Source organism: Poecile atricapillus, chromosome 3 (genome assembly GCF_030490865.1).
Source record: "Poecile atricapillus isolate bPoeAtr1 chromosome 3, bPoeAtr1.hap1, whole genome shotgun sequence".
Taxonomy (NCBI): domain Eukaryota; kingdom Metazoa; phylum Chordata; class Aves; order Passeriformes; family Paridae; genus Poecile; species Poecile atricapillus.
This window is the reverse complement of record NC_081251.1, coordinates 100,837,323-100,856,265: the sequence shown is the minus strand read 5'-3', so window position 1 is coordinate 100,856,265 and position 18,943 is coordinate 100,837,323. Positions and strand designations below refer to the sequence as shown.

At 38.8% G+C, this 18,943-nt stretch overlaps 1 protein-coding gene across 2 annotated transcripts in view; it reads left to right on the top strand.

The window, feature by feature from the left end:
- The first annotated feature begins 1,990 nt into the window (after positions 1 to 1,990).
- Positions 1,991 to 18,943, top strand: part of LCLAT1 (lysocardiolipin acyltransferase 1) — a 112,032-nt gene continuing 95,079 nt past the window's right edge. Inside the window, exons 1-3 of one of the 2 annotated variants that reach the window (XM_058835373.1) lie at positions 1,991 to 2,109; positions 2,251 to 2,344; positions 7,385 to 7,497. The gene's annotated coding sequence lies outside the window, so the exon portion shown is untranslated. The remainder of the gene's footprint in view (positions 2,110 to 2,250; positions 2,345 to 7,384; positions 7,498 to 18,943) is intronic. The other variant, XM_058835372.1, reaches the window with a different exon arrangement.

Sequence of the window (18,943 nt, the reverse complement as noted above, 5' to 3'; positions counted from 1 at the left end):
CCATGCAGAGAGCTTCAGCCCAAGAGGCAATTAATCATATGCATTTTTTCCCAGTTTAGCAAACTAATGAAAGAGCCGTGGCTGTCCTACTGTACAAATACCAAAAGCCACACATAGACATGACTGCAGTTTCACTCCTCTCGCCTTCCTAGACAACAGCAGTTTAATAATTTGGGGACAGCTTGCCATTTAGCATTACAGGGTTGCACCAGGAATTTTGCAGATAATGGAGATGCCATCACTGCCCTGCTTCTATTCGAAGTTTTGAGGCTGCCCAGGAGCCTGGCCACAAGTCTGTGGCACATGTTACCCTTGAGGACATTCTGCTGATGCTATGTCTTTCATGGTAAGTTACTGCTATTTAAAATTCAGCAGTTTGCCTTGCTCTTGTGCTTATTTTCAGGAGGCATCAGGATTCATTTCTCCTGGCTTTAACCATGTCACCAGCCAGAGTGATCTCAGGCTGATCACTCTGGCTGAAAAGGAGAGCCATTTCAGCTCCCCGTATACTGGGTGGTTTTAGACATCCAGTTGGGGATGGAATGGGTCACTTTTTGGAGCTGCCTAGAGGAGGGAATCTTGATGACTAAGTCTGACTGAATGCCTGTTTCCTGGTTAGCACAAGTCAGCTGGGGTGAATCACACAACAAAGAGCCTCCTGACACAAGAGGCGAAGTGCTCCAACACAGAGTTGCTTTCATCTCTTCAGCTAAGGTATTTTGAAGGATTTGGGATACTACTGATACTTTTACATAAGACCCAGTCCATTCTGAGTTTGATATTGCACGAGGTCATTGGGAAGCCCGTTCCAGTGCTTGATTGCTCTAATTTTGAAGAATTCCTTCCTATTATCTAATTGGAATTTCTCCTGTTGCAACGTGGGACCAATGCCTCTCATCTGCTTGCTGTACATCTTGGAGAAGAGTCTGGCTCCAGTTTCTCAGTTACCTTCCACCAATTGTAGAGAACAGCTGGGTCCCCCCCTTAGCTCCTGCTTCTCCAGGCTGAATGAACAAATAAGAGCCCACAAAAAGCGATGACAGTGGAATTGCCAATGTTTTTATGACTTTTAGGATGAAATTCCCCAAAGGCTCAGTCCCTATTGATTTATTCATTTTTTATTTCAACTATAGACCAAATTGATGACTGATTCTCAAGTCACAAGTCCACAAAGGCACTCTCTAAGGCAGTAAGCTCTCACTGGATCATTGTAGGTGCATCAGAAGAGACAACATTTTTTTTTTTTGTCCTCAAAACTAGTTGCAGTGGGAAAGAAGGATTCCAGAGGGGGAGTGGCTATGGGGGGATATAGCCCTAAGTGGGTCTAGGATCAGGTTTTGCCCTTCATTTGCTCTTTGCAGGAGTTTTGAGGAGGAACATGCTCATCTATGCACATGGAATTGATGTGGAATCACAAAGAGAGCCCAGGTTGCTTTGGTCCTCACCCAGCAGCTCTTGTCAGCCGGGCATGGACTCGCTTTGGTTTCACACAAACGTAAAACTTTATTTAAAACCTCCTGGGGTTTCCCGTCTTGGACTGGGGGTTTCACCAGGTTTGTTTACCTTGTAAAAACACACATGTGGAAAGAGTATAAAGAGGTTAACTCCATCAACAGTGAGGCAAAGAGGCAATAAAAACTGAAAACACAGCCCGTTTCGGGGAAAGTTAAGAGAACCCATCTCTCCACAGCAATGGAAATCATGCCACGTTCGTTCTCCACTACTCTCCCCCCCACAGGCTATTTTATGACAAATTCCACAGCTAAACAGTAGTACGGATTTTTCCCCTTCGTGCAGCGCTGTGGGACGGATGAATCACCGTCCCTCTCGGGCTAATGCCCGAATTCAGGCGCTGTTTTTCCTCCCCGGCTGCAGCAGCCCCGCCGGGCCGGGCCCCCACAGGCCGCCCCGCTCCGAGCCCGCTCCCGCGCGGCCCCTTTAAGGGGGGCTGGCCTGCAGCGCTGCCATGGCAACGGCGTGACAGCCGTGACCGGAAGTGAGCGGGGTCAGAGGCCGCGGGAACATGGCGGCGGCCCTGGAGCCCACGGGAGGCGGCGGCGGCGCGGCGGCTCCCTGAGCTCCTCCCGCCGCGGCGCTGCCCCGTCCCAGGTGAGCGGGGGGCCGCCGGCGGAGGAGGGGGCCGAGCCGTGGCGCTGGCGGTGGCAGCGGCGCCGGGGCTCCAAGGCTCCCCTGGCCTTGCCGGTTCGTTCTCGCCCGCCGGGCTCTCACCCGCCTCCCGTTTCTCCCCAGGCATGGTCGCCGCGCTGTAGGAGGGCCGGGAGCCGCGGCGATGGAGGAGAGCGCTTGAGCTTGTCTGCGGAGGCGTTCCGTGTGTGTGAGACGTGTACGGTACCCGAAACCTCGGTTTCAGTGCTGCTGCTTTTGTTGCACCTGGAGGAATAAATAACTGGAGGCCTGTTGTTATAATCTCATCCCTAGTATCTTTCCTTTTGGGGAAAAAAAACAGTGTCTTGTTTTGAGTTGCACATACACAGAAGCCAGTCCGTTTTGTTCCAGCTGTAACTGGGTAGTTTTCCTTGGTTATTGTGTGTTGTCACTTTTCCCGTTAGTATTGGCGTGTGTGCTGCTGTCTGGGCTGGATGTGCCCTCTGGCAAAGCTAAACTTTGACCTGAATGGTCTCTTGTGCAGTAAGTGCAGGGTGAGTGCTGCAACAAGGCTCGGAGCTTTGCACAACCGGGCTGTTCAGCACATAGCTGTGGCCACGAGAAGAGGCACACTGACAGTGAACACTGGAGTTAAACTGGGTATGCAGCTTCACACTGGTGCTTGTGTGTATTCATTGCAATGCAGTTCTTGGTCACTGGTCACTCTACTTTTGTTAGTGCGTGGAGTGGACTACACTGATGGGTAGTGTATTATACTTATTGATTGAAAGCATCGCTATATCTCACTTATTTCATAGCAGCTGTTTGTTCTGTTCAAGACATGACCCAGCCTCTGCCCTTGGACCATTGGACTTTTCAGTTGTAGATAGCATAGTAACATTTTAAAGTTTCTCAAGCATGAGCTTATTCTGCTGTGAAACAGAGATAATAGATGGGTCCTCCTCCATCTTAACTAATGGGGAAACTATGATTAAAAAAAGCCAAAATATGTCTTAAATTGAACACAGAAATCTAAAGTGAGTTGGTTGACTTTGCAGACATGCTTTACAGTACTGTCTAATAGTCTGAATGCAAAGCTGCAGTGGAAGCTGTACCTCAGCAAATCAAGGTACTCTTTACCAGTGTGTATTCATAGTTTGGTCAGTGTGTGGGCTGCAGCTGAAGAGTGTGGTCTCACTCCTTTCCATCGCTGGCCATGGATTCTTGTTGCTCTCTTTGTAGTGGATTTAGTGGTTGGGTGATTTCAGGGACAGTTGATCTAAGAGTTTTATGGGGATGGAAGTTATTCCAGTGAGTGCTTGCTCTGATATGAATGAAAGCTGTTTCTCCTTCTGCGCTAATGTAACCCAGCTGTGGGTCAACCATAATGTGAAACTGTACCTCGAGAAACCAAATCTCAAACTGGTCATTCAGAAAATCAGAACTACACCTCAAACTTATGAAAAGTTATAAGAAGAAAAGTCAGCCATGTGTAGGGAATATGTGGTAAGAGTGACGAGAGAATAAGCCTGTGAAGGAACTTTCTCGTCTTTCCAGGGTTTTTACTGCTCTCACTGCTCGCCAAAGTGTTTCTGTACTGAAAGAGGGAAGTCACTTACAAACCTTTATTTAGATCTCAGGGCCTGGTCCACCATGTATATTCAGTGAGGCAGAATCTTGAAGGAAAGATAATTTTGTACCCTACTATGAAAGCCAGACTGAGATTCTGCTGGGAAACCTTGTTTCTGGTATGGTCCAGCTCCTTACCCTCAATGAGTTTTGTTTTCATGGAGTTGCCTGCCTTCCCCACAAAAGCAATGTGGAAAGAATATTGGAAGTGGAATGAAGTGCCATCTTTGCACCCACCTGGGGTTTTAGCGGTGCTAGGGTTTGCTGGATCAAGTAACCCTTCTCCAGTTGCTCATGTGGGAGGCTGTCATGTGTTTCATCTGTTCCTGCAGAGTCTACTCCTTCTGCAGCTATTTTTAGTAAAGCCAGATTTTTAATTCTTAGATTCTTAATCTGAGCTGCCATAGGTACAAATCCTCTTGTCCTTTTTCTGTTTTTCTATCATATTCTCTCCAAGACTTTTTCCCCTCGAGTTTCTTTCTCTTAATTTTTGTTTGGACAGTCTCACTTGTCACTTGTCCCATCCTTCAACGTGCTGCTACCTCTTATTCCTCCCAACTCTGCTTTACCAAAGCACATTTTTTACTTTTGGCTGCTTCTGCCAGCTTCTTGGGATGTGCAGAGTCTTTGTCTCAATTTATTCTTTCCTCCTACCTCATCATTATTTACAAATAATCTGTGTTTTCCTCTGTCCTTCTTTCCTTATTATATTCCCCTCTTCTCCATTTACAGTTTTGTTCAAGGCTGTCCCTTCCTTGTTCACTTGTTTCTTCGGGTCATGGTGCTGGGAACACACAGACATGAGGCACTAAGCTCCATAGTCTGGTTAAATGTTTTATTGGCACTGGCCTGAGGACAGCTGGCTTGTTTGTGTTGTGTGTGTGGTGCTTGGTCAGCACTTAGAGCTAAGAGCAGGAGAGGTGGAACATTTGGAGAGTTGAATTTTTGGAATGGGTCCCTGCTGACTGTGGGCAGAGGCTCACAGTTTGATTTTACTATTTGTTGTCTTGGCCTAGCAGGTAAATTGCTCCTGAAAGACAATTTTGCATTGTGAATTTTCCATTTTTTTTACTGTATCAGGGCACAGTGAGATGTGATAGAGCTATGTTAGCAGAATTCTTCAAACATAACCAAAATGTCTCATAATTTTTCTATTTTTTTTTTTTTTTTGCTTAGCTGAGCTAGTTTACTTGTGAATTTGACCTTGTTTTGATACAATAAATTTAATTTACCTAATTACATTTGTTTGTATTAGAGCTCTTGTATGCTTAGGGGTTAAAAACTTGAAGTCTTTACTTGCCAGTGCAAAATTAGTAGTTTCACTGGGTTCACACACTATCCTTTTATGAGTTTGAGAAAATTAATTTTCTTTTAATCTGATAATAGGCTTAAGGTGGTTTCCTCTTGAGAATGGAACTGCTTTTTTTCACCTTGCTTTTCCAAGATATTGCATGTGTGATGCTAAAACTCTCCTGACTCTTGAGGAGCTTGTTTCAGGCATCCTTTGGTATAAAACCTGCTATTGATGTTATTTTAGGTATCAAGGGAGCAGGTATTGCTTTCATTCCAGTGTTTCTGAAAGATATTTCTTAATCTCAGGTGCTTTTTCATTGAGCTTGCAATTGTTTTATTATTTTTAAGGTGTCCAGCATCTCTTAACTGTTGAGAGAAATTGATCTTAATGAGTTCTTCTCCTTTGATGGCAGCTCCAGAGGTGCTGTGAAGACTAAATGAAGACTGCCTCATGACTCTGTGTGAAGCAGTTATGTGGATCACCTCACACTGATGGTAGAAAGAGAATTAATTTTTGCTGAAAAGTTTCTCTGGTCCATTATAAAATTACCGTTTGAGTGATGGTGGTCCTATGAACTGCTGGGTCCCCAGACATGCTCACAGTTCCTGTGTGTTTTCATATATAAATGACAGATTGTTTTGTACTCCTTTCATCAAATCAGTGAAACAACAGACTGGGCTGTAGTCAGAAGAGTCAAAAGATAACTGAACACTCAGGCTTTCAAAGGAGACCAAGAAATAGAACACAACAAAGTCATTAATTTTTCTTCCTAAATCAAAGACAGACTATAAAAGGCAGTGCAGGTACTGACAAGTACATGCAATCATGGTTTTGAAACAAGAATGGAGTTACTTTGAATTTCTTGCAATCCTGCATCAAACTGATAAAAATGATTGTTGCAGATCAATTTACTTTTCAAAGTAACTGGAATTTATGATGGTTATACATGAAATATATACATGAATGTAAACAGATCTGGGGTGAGTATGTGGTTATGTTTAATTTTTGTTTCCTTTTAACTTTTGCATGTATCATGCAGTATGATAGTGATCCCATGCAGATATGAATGTTAATTGGAAAGTAACAACTTACGTTCTATAACCCTTCAAATCTATTTAAAGACATTCTCTGGTGTTTAAAGGTAAAAATGTTGCTGTCTTGCTACACATGAGAGCTTGGGTGAAATGTTTTCTGATGCAGTTTTAACTGGGATAAAAGGGCTGAGGATCCTCTGTTCAGCTTGAGCAGCTCTTGGAGAGACATTCCAAGCCTTTTTTTTACTCCTCGAAGAAAATTCTTGAAGTAATTAATTCCACATCACTTGGTAATTCAGCTCTTAGATTTCATTATGGTTACTCCTATCTAGTGTTGGTATTGATGTTTAACATTGATTTCCTCAGTCTTCACACAAACAGCCTGCATTTGTTCAGATCGAGTATTAGTATTATATGTTTGAATTCAGAAGATAATTGCATATCTTGCAAATTACCCAATGGCTGTTTCATCTTGAAACATTTAGAAATCCATTTCAGTTTCTCATAATTATAATGTTTTAGTCAGACAGCAATCTAAACTTAGGACAGCACTTTGGCAGTGATATGCTTGTTTTTCTAAAATGAGCATAGTTTTTGTGGTTAAATTTTCCTTTCATTTAAGTATAGATTTTAATCAGTGTAAGCCAAACTTTTCCAACCATCTTTAAAATTAGCTCAAGCCATATTTTAAAAAGCATGTTCTCCTAATGTGATTTAACTTACATAGAAAAATGTATGCAGAAGTTAATGTTTTTAAGCTGATTAATGCTTTTGAAGTGTTTTTACAACTTGTTTATAGACAGCCTCAGATAGGATACTAGTAGTTTCTTTGTAATCAATACCACTGAAAGCACTTCATGCTGTATTTCTGAAATTTGAAAGGAAGCTGTTGAGAAGGAAACTGTAAATTCCACTCATCAAGCAGCTAAAATACAACATCAAAACAAAGTAAAATGCCTCTCTTTTTCCAGATTTCTCTGCAAGCAATGTGTGAAGTTTTGGTGATTACTGAAGTTTTCATTGGTTGTCTTGTATGTCCTTGGGCAGGGTATAGTTACCATATTCAGTTGGTGAGTTAAACAGATGTATAGCAAGTGTAGAGCTCTGGGTAGGGGATATTCAGCATTTCATATATTTCCACATATATAGAGAATCTGGAAGGAATCTGAATTGCATCTATCAGGTGACTATTAGAGCCCACTGAGCTGCTGCTAAACATTTGGTAGTTTCAGTTTCTAGAAAAGTACTAGAAAAATCCTCAAGTGAAAAGACCCCAAAACCTGTTACCAACTTTCTATCACTGTTTTTTACCCGAATGCAGGAAAAAAGGTCTTGGCTAAACTGAGGAAGGTTTTGCAGTTGGCAGAGTGTTCAGAGATGGAGTCAATCTGTCAGCAGACTTCTCTTCAGATAGCCCATTTCTTCTGATCACAGGTAGAGAGAATTCTTTCCCTAAGTGTAAGGACAAATGTAAGAGAATGATGAGTCCTCTGGATTTCTGTTATGTGCTTTTATATGAGATGTGCTGGTTAGCTTTAATAAACTGTTTCTCTAGTGAAAATAACGTCAAAAAATTCTGTCCTAGTTTGGACATGGAATTGTGAGAAAGCTTATTCAGTTTTTTAGACATTTTAATTCAGTTTTTTAGACATTTTATTTTATTATTCAGATGCTAGAAGGACTAGATTCTTCTGTTTTTTAATATCTACCATAATCTTACATTTGTTCAGCTGATCAATTCAATTTGCTATCAAGATCATGTTTGTGATCTGCTTGAGTGTAAAGAACATTGGTTTTGATAAATCTGATACTACTTTAGCAAGAATAAACAATAATAAATTTAATAATGACTGGTAAAGCTTTCCTTTTTTCTTCTAATTGCCGTAGCCTGTGCTATTACTTTTAAGAAACTTAAATGATGAAGCACTTCTAATTTCACTCAATGATTTTTTTTCTCATGAGTTCGACTAACTCTTCCCCAGAATTCTTGTGCTACAGTGGGAATTTGTTGAGCATTCTGCTTACTGAATAGCAGTGACATGTTTTGTCCTCATTGAAAAAGAACTTTTAACTCTTCTGGAATGATAAGCCAGGAGACAGTGGTGACCACATGCTGATCCATGGAAGATGTAACTTTGCAAAGTGAGCCAAGCTGCAAATGGGCTTCTTTTTTTTATTTTTTATTTTATTATGGTCAGAACTTGAAGCTTGTTTCTGGTTCTGCTGGGTAAATTTTTGAGATTGTGTATCAGCTGGAGCTAGGGCCCATATGCTCTGGGGAAGTCATTGCTTGGTTCTTTAACAAAGCCAAGGAAAACCGCAAAAGATTTCTCAAAAAGCAAAACAAGTAAAAGAAATACTAACCTGTTAAGTCTGTGTTGGCAACCAGCCCATTTTAATTTTTTTTTTCAACTCATCACTCATGGAAATCCTGTTGAGTCCAGCATTTTAGAAAGTGTGAGGTAATACACTCATGCCAAGGTTGAGACAACCTGTAGTCTGGTAAGGTAAGGCTAATAATTTCCTTTCAGCCTCCTAAACAGACAGTAGCTTTCTTCTGGTCCTCCCTCTTCAGTGTGAAAATGCCACTAATCTGTCAATTTACCTAGTGAATTCCTTTAAAAAGAAAAAAGTTTTAGCAATTTATTTTGGTATCCCTTGTTGAGGTCAGTAGATTTGTTCTTGGTTCAAGTAAAAACAATGGGCTACCAGTGAGCTATGTGTAATTCATCATCAGATAATGGAGTTCCCAGTTAATGTCCTGGGAATTGGCATGCATTTCACATTTGGAAAGAGGGTGTTTGGTTTGTTTGAATCTCTCTTAGATAATTACAGACTGTCTAGGAAGATGGAATGTAGTGTTCTGGTTGTGTTTGATCTTTGTAAAATTTGGTGATAGACTGTTTGAGGAAACGATTGGTCTTGCTGCATTTTGTACTGCCTCCATGAGATGGATAGATTTTGCACTAGAGTTTCCTTAAAAAACTACTCGCATCTCAGTATAATTTACAATAAATGTTTTGCAGACTCATCTGTTTCTAACCATTGGGAGTGACAAAGGGTGTGTCTCTCCCAAAATTATGGCTTTGCTCAGAGAAGCGTGTTCTTTTATTAGGAACATCAGGTTTACATTTTCTCTTGAATACCAAGTTTTAAATTAAATCCTTACAGCTATCCACTATTTCAAGCACTTGCATTGGTCTACCATTCATTACAGAATGAATACTTCATTATTTTGTCATAAATTATTCTATCTTGAGATGCCAATTTCCAAAATTTCCTTGGAATAATAATTCCTATAAAAATGTATCTCGCAGAATATTTTTACTTGTGTTGCAATAAAGATAGGCACAGTATGTATTGTATCTCAGTCCTACTAAGAAGAAAGGATCTTGGTCTCTTTGGTAAATATTGAGAAGAATTTACTTTTGCACCTCTCTTGGATACAGTGTTAGATGTTGAACAGTGTCAACTCCACTAAGAAATAAAAAACCCCACACTTTAAAACAATGCTTGAATTGAACAGCTCATCTCATTTAGATGAGGACAGTGGGTAAAAAAGCTGCATGTTTGTCTTGTCTGCCACCTTAATAGTTTTTGAATGACAAGTGCCTGCAAAGTTGTCAAAGGTCAAACAGCTATTTTTTTTGTGTGTGTTCTAATTACAGTAGTCTACCAAAGACCCTTGAGAGGTGACTGACCTGCAAAACTGAGACAATGGCTCTGTAGTTATGGAAGTATGGAAATTAAGTTTAGGCAGGAGCAAATGTGGCTGGAGTGGTCACAACAGGGATATTGCTAAAGTGGTTGTTGATAGCCCAGGAATAAGCATTATTTTATGCCTAAGGGGAAAAATAGCTGAAATTATGTGGGTTTTGTTGAAGTAATTGCGGTAGGCTGGTCTACTGAAGAGCAAACATGATGTGTTACACAGCACCCCTGTGCTTCTCTTTGAAAACATACTAATAGCAATTATTTTTTAATTGAAGAAAATACCTTATGAAAAATTCAGAGTATTTAGTAAAATTTGGTTCTTTCAGTCACATGTTAGCTCAGTTTTCTGATGGTCTGCCTTCTCTCTGTGCCTTTGCAGCTTGGCAGACCTTCACCCTCCTGCAACAGCTCCAGGCCCCTGAAGTGGCTGTAGGAAATCCTTCCCCTTTTTAAAGGGAAGGTGTAAGTTATTTCCCTGTTGTCTGTGACCACAAGTTCCTTCTGGTCCTTGTTCATTTTACATGTTATCAGTAGCAAATAGAGATGCTAAATTCAGCTCTTTTTTCAACTTTATGTAAGGCATCCATAAAAATATTTTAGGCAAACTGGCACTACACATATTGCCCAAAGCTTTGTTATTTATGAGCTCTGGGCATTCAGCTTGCCTTCAGAACTGAAGCATTGCTGTCAGCAGGAATGAATTTGTGTACTAGAAAGAAAGAAAGAAATTTCTAATCTCCATGAGCTCTTACTGTGTCTTGAAATACAAAAGTAGCTGAAAAGGGCATATTTAGAACAGGCTTCTGCTGAAGTTTAGAAATATGTCATTTATTCATAAATATAAAACAGGCAAACCTTAAAATGTAGGGAAATTGTCCAGTAGCTTTGGATTTTAGTGGAAGATATTCTTTATGTGCACAGTATTAACACAGATGATACTGTTTACTAGAAGTATCACGAAATGGCATATTGACTAAGAGATGGCCAAAAATGGAAAGTAGTAATTGCAAAATATTGTTGTAAATATAGTTCTACAGGCTGCAGAATATTTTAGAATAAAAATTTTCATCCATACAAAATATTATTTGATCTGTTAGAAAAGTAATACTTTAATGAATGCTTTTAGCATAACAAGAGGAAAAAGAAATTATGAACAGGTATTTCTTTATCACTTAAAGACTGCTCTTCCTCCTGTGGCTCTCCAGCCATTTTGCCAAAGGTTTATAGCCTTTATGGGAATTGTGTATTACAAGCTGCAAGCCCAGTACCTTTGGCCTTAATATCCTGCAAAGATTCCATTTCCCCAGGATTTTTGTTTGTGGAGCCTTTGTTCTCCTACATCCAGCTGCTACAAGTGTCTCTCTTAAGAATTTGTGTTTTGGAGTTTACATGGGTAGGTGCCCACCCTTAGGAGCTGCATCTACTTCTGTGAGACCTCAGTGTCTGTCCTCCTCCTGAGAAAGATTATGGTGTGCTTTTCTGCTGATGTCAGTGTTTTGAATTATTTGGGAGGGAAGTTATAAGAACTTTCCTTTTTGGTTTGGGAGCTATTTGTTACAGAACTGCCAGTCTGTTGTTCTTGAAAACAATCACCTAGTTAACATTTCTCTCCTAAGCCGAACCTTACTAAGATCTGTCAGATTTCCACCAGACATGGGAATGAGGAGTAGAACATAAAAGAGAAGTTAATGTTGCAGTGGAATCTGGAGAGAAGCTGTATTGTGGGCAAGTATTTTTCCATTTTCCAAATGTTAAGCTTCAACCACGTTAATAATATTTCTACAAAAGTATTACTCAGCTAATTTAAAGCAAAACTCTAGAACTGTTACATCCCACATGGCATGAAACATTCCTGGGGTTTTTTGTTTTTTTTTTCTTGGTGTATTAACTTCTTACACAGAAAGGAAATTAATTTTAGAAAGAATGTTATACATAAACCATTTGAGACATTCTCTGTTAAGGAAATAACATCTGTCAAGAAAGATGCAGCCAATGTTGAGTTATATTAAAAACATTGTAAAGGAAATATTTCACAGGGAAAAGTGTTTAGTTAAAACGTTTTAACTATTTTTGCTCTGGAAAAAGCTTAGGAAATTTCTATATAAGCATTCTAAATGCAATCATAATAAAAACTCAGTTAATTTTTTCAGAAGGAAGTTAGCTTAGATAAGTTGTTCCTTAATGTATAATAAAGAAATTTTCTGGCTACAATGTAGCTAGTAAGAAAAAAAGAAAAAGAAAAGAAAATATTTGGAATCATTACTTTATTACCTTCAGATTCCGTAAACCTGCTTTCATTGATTTTTCTTGATGGACAGAATTTATTTCAAAAGGAAAATTGATTACCTTTTAGGGTTTTCATATTAATGTTTTTATTTGAAACTCAGTTCTTTTATGAGCATTTAATAGCACTAGAAGACATTATTTTGCTTCTGTAGAGGAAGATAGTGAAGTACTCATAAAAAAATACCTAGATTAGGCATGAGAAACATTAAATATTATAGGATTTGCTCTTTCTTTAACTCAGTCGAGCCTGTTGGTTTAAGGAATTGTACACTGACTATACAGATTTCTTCTAATAGCTTGAAATAAAAACTTTTGCTTTAATTAGCACTTCACTCTTTCATTCATTAACCTGTTGGTGCTATCAGACCTACCCTGAAATGTAGCAAATACAGAAACAGCTGCGTCTGATCCCTTTCTAGATAATGCTCCAGTTGTTTTATTGTTGTTTTTTTTTTTTTAATTTAGGTGAAGAATTTGAAGGGGGTGCTTGGAAGTTATGGGTTTTGGCCAAGTTAAATGTTGAGGTTTTGATTTTTAGGAAGGCTTGCATATTGTACTTGGGAATGTTGGGTCTTCTTCTAAGATATCCTACCTTGTCATTGGAGTGTTTTCCTTGTTCCTTGAAAATATTAAAATGACATTTCTTAAGTTACATGATTGCTATTCGAGGTGAGCAGCTGTTATTATCCTAGGTTCTCTTCACAGTAGGCTCATGGTCTCAGACTTCATTAAAATACCAACAGAAACATACGTGACAAGTGATATATGGGCTAAATTTTTTAATGTCACCCATATCTCTGTACTTGAACTGACAAGATGTGTTTCCATTAACACATTATCTCTTTTTTTTCCCTTTAAAAAACTTGCTGCTTACCATGGCTTGTATTTTAGGAACGCCTTAAAGATTTAAAGAATGTGGTCTGTAGAACCCATTTTACTTGCACATGCTTGATGTTGTATCCTGAACTGAATAAAGGGTTGGAGATGATCATGTGAAGGTTTCTGTAGTTAAATGCCACTGAAGACCTGGATTTTACTTTTTGCTTAAAAAAGCAAGATATGTAACATTATTAACAGTAACTACTTGTGATACTTGTATTTGAATAGAAAGGTTCCAAATTGGACATCTGTAAAATAAAGAATGCAGAGCTTTCACAGCTGCAACTGAAGCTGATAACAACTGTGAATTGTGCTTGTGATGTACTGCACAGTGACAAATATTCTGAAAAAAAAATCAGTCTGGAAACATTCCAGATTAAGCAGACACAATTCATATGCTGTGTGGTGTAGGCCTTGAGTTATAAAAATATAAATAGGATCTTTTGTGAAAATAAATTACTGAAATACAACACTTTCAGATAGCAGTATAATAAACTTGATAAGGAGGAAAAAAGGGGGAAAAAGAGGGTTTTGTCTTAAAGTTTTAATATCTGAACACTCTACTATGGCAAAGGGGAAAAATAAATAAAAAGTAGTTTCTTCTGTGTCCTGCTGTCAAGGTCTGTGCATTAGATAAGGTGGGGTTCCTGTGTGAAAAAGCAAACCAGTGAGGGAGCAACAACCTGAAATCTGGTGCTTTATAATTTCTCTATGTTTCATTGTGCAGCTTCAGTATTCCACATGTTTTTTTGAGTGTTGCTGAATCCCCTGATCTCTGCTGTGAATATAGCAAACTGTACTTATGCTGAGGATGACACCTTGCTAAATGTGATGTTCTCCCTCCCTAAATTCCAATGTTGCTGTATCTGACCAAAACACTTTTCAGGCTGAAACTAATCATTATGTGTTGAATTCCACAGAATCAACTTCTTCTGTGGTCTGAGATGATGATTTCCTGACAGTCTGTTTTATTGTAGGCAAATGATAGATACCCAAGATCAATGCTGATTCCAAAGAGAGGTCACTGGATTGAGTTCCTGAATGTAGGATCAAGAGCATCAGAAAAAGAAATCTGTCAGTATTCTAAGTTATTTCTACAAAGCCATTTACAATCACAAATGGTTCTGCAGTTTGACTGAATTCTGCTTTATGCCTCTCACATCTTGCTTTGGTCCAGAGTGAAGAAGTTCCTTGTCTATTTACATATGCATGATTGAGCATGTGGTTATTGTTCCAAGAAGAGGAAAATAGCCTGTTCTAATTTCTCAACTCACATTCTGAAATCTTCCTCACAGTAACTTGCAAAAATTGTATTGGCCATCCAGGACCACTTCTTCCAGTTTCAGGCTGATACCTCTGCAGTCAAGGTGAAGGATGTTGATTGGGTGCCTTTCTTCCAAGGAATTAATACTGGACCTCTGTGCTTTGACTTTTGTTGTCTAATTGGTGGTAGCTTTCCCTAATCTTTGTTGGCTTTCACAGTGAATTTCAGCCTCCTAAAAATGTACTTGAAGTTACTGGATACGAATGTACCTTAGTCTTTTATGATATTTAGAATGAGAAGCTGACTTGATGAACTAGCAGACATCTTTGTATTGATAACTTGGAGAGATGCATTTTAAATTAGGTGTGAAGCTTGCAGTTTTAAATTCATCATAGTTTATCTTATTTTGTGATCAGTTAAATCTTCTTCAGCTTTTGATGGAGGACACAGTGGCCACCTTTATTGGTACATCTGATAACAAATTACAATTAATGCCTTGAATTCTCTACTAGGAGTAAAAAAAAAATCCTCTATACTTTAAGCAAACTTTGATAGGAAAAAGTGTTACCATTTCAAAGTACATTTCTGTTATGTGGTCTGCATAATATGAAGTGACTAAATTATGCTATCAAAATGTGTAACAGCTTTACAGAAATTGCAGGTTGTAGATGTTACTTTTTAGGGTATCTTGCAGCTGACTTCAGGTGGTTCTTAATATATAGAAAATCGTACTTTCATCTTTAAAGAGTCTGTTATGATATCTATAAATGCAGTTTCCCATTTATGTGCTTGATATTACTATCTGACTATGGAAGCTAGAGATAGAAAGTTATAAAGAGAAATTATTTGACTAGATAAATTGTTATGGGAGAGTTCATATTGAGTCCCATTAGCCATGTTGTGTTGAACTGCAGCCAGACATTTTGAAATACTTTAAATCCCTAATGTTCCTGAACAACTGGAGGAGAATCCATTTCTAATATTCCTTCTAAAGAGGATTATTATTTATTTTTGTTGTAGTTTGGTCTAAGAATTTCAGTGAAGTATCAGGAAATTGTTATATTTTTCCTTACTGACTAATGCAGTCAAATCTGATTTGAAGCTTGGAATCTGTTACCAGTAAAAAAGACTTATAAATATGCTGTTAGAGGTTTTAGATTACTTTCAATTTTTTATTTTCTCTAATATACCTAAAATCCCATTTCTTGCTTGCTCTGTTGCCATTAATCTCTTTCTTCTTTGCTGCAGGATTAGTTATTAAAAATTCTGACATCCTAAGGAATGCTAATCACATAACTTCTAATTTTCTTTGTCTGTTATATCCCTTTTTCATACTGCAGATTATTGTAAATTGCTCTGGAAGCACTATGAAAGAATAATGACTTAATATAAATAAGTGTAAAGGAACTTGCAGTTGTTACTTGTGTCTTCTAGTCTGCCAGGTATTTGGTCCTCTTACCAAAATGTGGATGGAGAAAAGTTGGAAAATCAGTGAACTTTTTAAAAAAAATGTATTTATGGTTTCCTAATGTAATTTGAACTATTTTGATAGGTTATGCTGTGACACAGAGCTGCTAGTTTTTTCTCTCAGCCTTGCAATATTTCACAACAGTATTATCAGTTTCATTATTTGTTTCATGAAGCTTAAACTGTTTGCAATGAAGCTGAGGACTGGTGAATTTTTAAGTGACTTTATGTAGTCTCCTTGATTTTGCAGCTCACAGGGAGATGTTTTCAGACAGAATTAAGTTTCCTGAAAGTTGGTTTTAATTGTTCTGCTCTGAGTTAGGACCGGGACCAAAGCTATTATTGTAGTGGCTAAAGAGGAAAAGGAAACCCCCTCATGGTGAGTTTGGAGGGCAATGAGCTCTCTTTCCCTTCTTGTAAAACCCTGTGCAGCAGCTTAGGTGAAACTTTGAACCCTTCAGGCTTAACTTCCCAGCTAATCAGGATACTCTAGATTCTTCCAGATTTTTTTAGGATTGAGTCCCTGCAGAAACACATATTGAATATACTGGAGAGAGTTCAATGAAGGGCCACAAGGGCAGTGAGGGCACTGGAGCATCTCTGACACGTGAGGAGAGGGTGGGAGCTGGGACTGTTCAGCCTGGAGGAGAAAAGGTTTGGGGAGGGACATGTTCTCAGTGTGTCCTGAAGGGAGACTGCAGAGAGGGTGGAACAAGGCTCTTCTCAGTGGTGCCCAGTGACAGGATCAGAGGCAATGGACACAAACTGAGACACGTTAAAAAACACCTTTTTTTACTGAGAGGGTCAGTGAGTACCAGCACAGGTTGCCCCAGGTGGCTGTGGAGTCTCCTTCAGATATTCATAAGCTCACTGGCTGCAGTTGGTCCTGCTTGAGCAGGATAGGACCAGAAGACCTCAGAGGTCCCTTCCAACCTCAGCCATTCTGTGTGGATCTGTTGTCTGTAGTGGTGTTTTGTCTGTATTGGTTTGAGGTGACTCACGGATGATTCTCTTTAAAAGAAAAAGATGGCTTATTAATTCCTGTAAAATTCTCAAAGGAAATAGCTACTTAGCTCTAAGTAAACTGCAGAGTAAGGGGTGTTATTTGGGGAACAAATTTCCTTTCCACTTTTAAGACTTGGGAATTGTGTGAATTGAAAACGGAAGCTGTAGTATTAGCTGCTGTTAGAGCAACTTAAGTGTATGTTGTAACTAAGCCACCCTAGGAAAATAATACTCTTTCCTGGGGGGTGGGTGGCAGGACAAAAGCACTTGCTATGTAGTTTTGCTATAGGCTGTTTCTCCTCTTGTGTTAATGGTCTTGCCTTGAAAGAAGGGAAAGAAACACTTTAAAACACAGGAAAACGTTGTTGTTGAGCCACAAAAAAAATAAGTTTCAAGAGTGGTTTTGATACTTTTCACAATCTCTCTCATTCTTGATTCTTGTTTTCATTTTGATAGTGACAGTTTAAAGAACACTATTTGAAAACCATGGTTTTCCTTAAGGTGATGGAAATCTGCTCATCATTTTTGTAATGTTTCCATTTTGAAAATGCTGGTTTATTTTCACAACTCTGATTTCAAAACGTGCCTGTACATTTTAATTTGCCTTCTAAACACATGCTTTGTTGTTAAATGAAACATTTTTATTGGCACAAAGATATTTGCCCCACCTATTTTCATTTGCTAGTGGTGGGAATGGTAACATTAAAGGCCGTTTAAAATATATGAAGGGAGTTCTGGGGTCATTCCCCACCTGTTGTTTTTGTTGGTTTATGCAAGAGTAGTCTAAACTAATTATGTTGGTGAAGCTCTGTCATTTAAGTAGTGCTTTTGGAGACTCACAATTTGCACATCAACAGGTTTGGCTTCTTCAAGCAAAACTTGGGACTTTTGTATTAGTGAACAGTGAACACTGGCAAGAAAGGTCACAGCTTTAAAGTAGCCTAGAGTACATTGTACTATGTTATGGAACAAAAGACAGTAAATACAGAAAGTCTTTGATTAACTTCTCCTTTTCAAAGTGTCTTGACCTTTATTGAGTTCCCCTAGCTGACATTTTTAGAAGACTTTTAGTATTCCTTTCATTATAAAGGGTTTATTTGTGTATTTGCTCCCACATATTTCATTGTCATCTTCTCTGCCATTTGATTTTCTTTAGTTATAATGGTATCTACATTTCATATCAGCATGGTTTCTGTAGTAGTGGAGTGATGTAGTCCTTTTTTGTACAAAATTCTAGAAATTAATTTCTGTGACTAGATGGTGTCTTGGTAGACAAAAGAAATATAAAGTGAAATTCAGTGAAAAACAAAAAAATTACCAAAGCAGAAAAGACCTAGGAAAGCATTTGAAAGACAGCATAATATATTCATGTTAGGAGTAAATCACATAGGATTCACATCACACATCTTCCTATTTTTAGTTTTAAAATTATTAGTTGCCATTTCTATTTAAAGATAATGACATATTTAGTCAGACTTAATGCAAGTGAATCATAGTATTGCATTATTATTGTATTAAACAGTGATTGTTGGTTGTGTTTCTTATACTCCTTATATTTTGGAGGGCAAAAATAACTTCTCAGTGCTCTGGAAGCTGCTCAGACATTTCAGTCTGGGGTGGTGATGAATAAATTATACTCTAAATAAGGCAGGCTACAGGAATTCATATTTTTGTTTTTTCAGACTAGCTTTCTCTAGCTGGCACCTTTACTTCTCTTTTACCCCCTGTGGTTTTAGCCATGTAGGCTGGATAAGATTACAGATACTGGTTTTACAAGGAATCACTGTAGACTTGGTTTTTTTACATGGCTGCGCTGGTTCTGCTGAGCTGGTGGCTCTTGGCTGTTTTAATGGGGGTACCAGTGGTGCCTTTTAGTATGGTTGTGTCCTTCCTTTGCCCAGTTCCTCTCATGGGGTTGCTGCAGGAAAATGAGAACTTCCTTCAACAGTTAAAGGTTGATTAAATATTAGTAGTTGGCACCTTGGACAGCTGGCCAGGCCAGCCAAACCTCCCTGGCATGGCAAGGCAGCTTCTCAAGAGCATCACTTGCTCTGTAATAACTGAACAAATCCCAGATGTAAGGTTTATTCTTCTCCTTACTACTTTCTTCCTCTTTAATACTGTGCTCCCTGAAGCTTTGAAGCTGTTTTACACACTCTGAGCCACCATGCACAGCTAACAATGCCTCCTAGTAAGATACTCCATAAAATGGGAACTTTTTCCTAGAACAAGGTACTGCATTTAGACTTCAGTTTAAAGTCACAG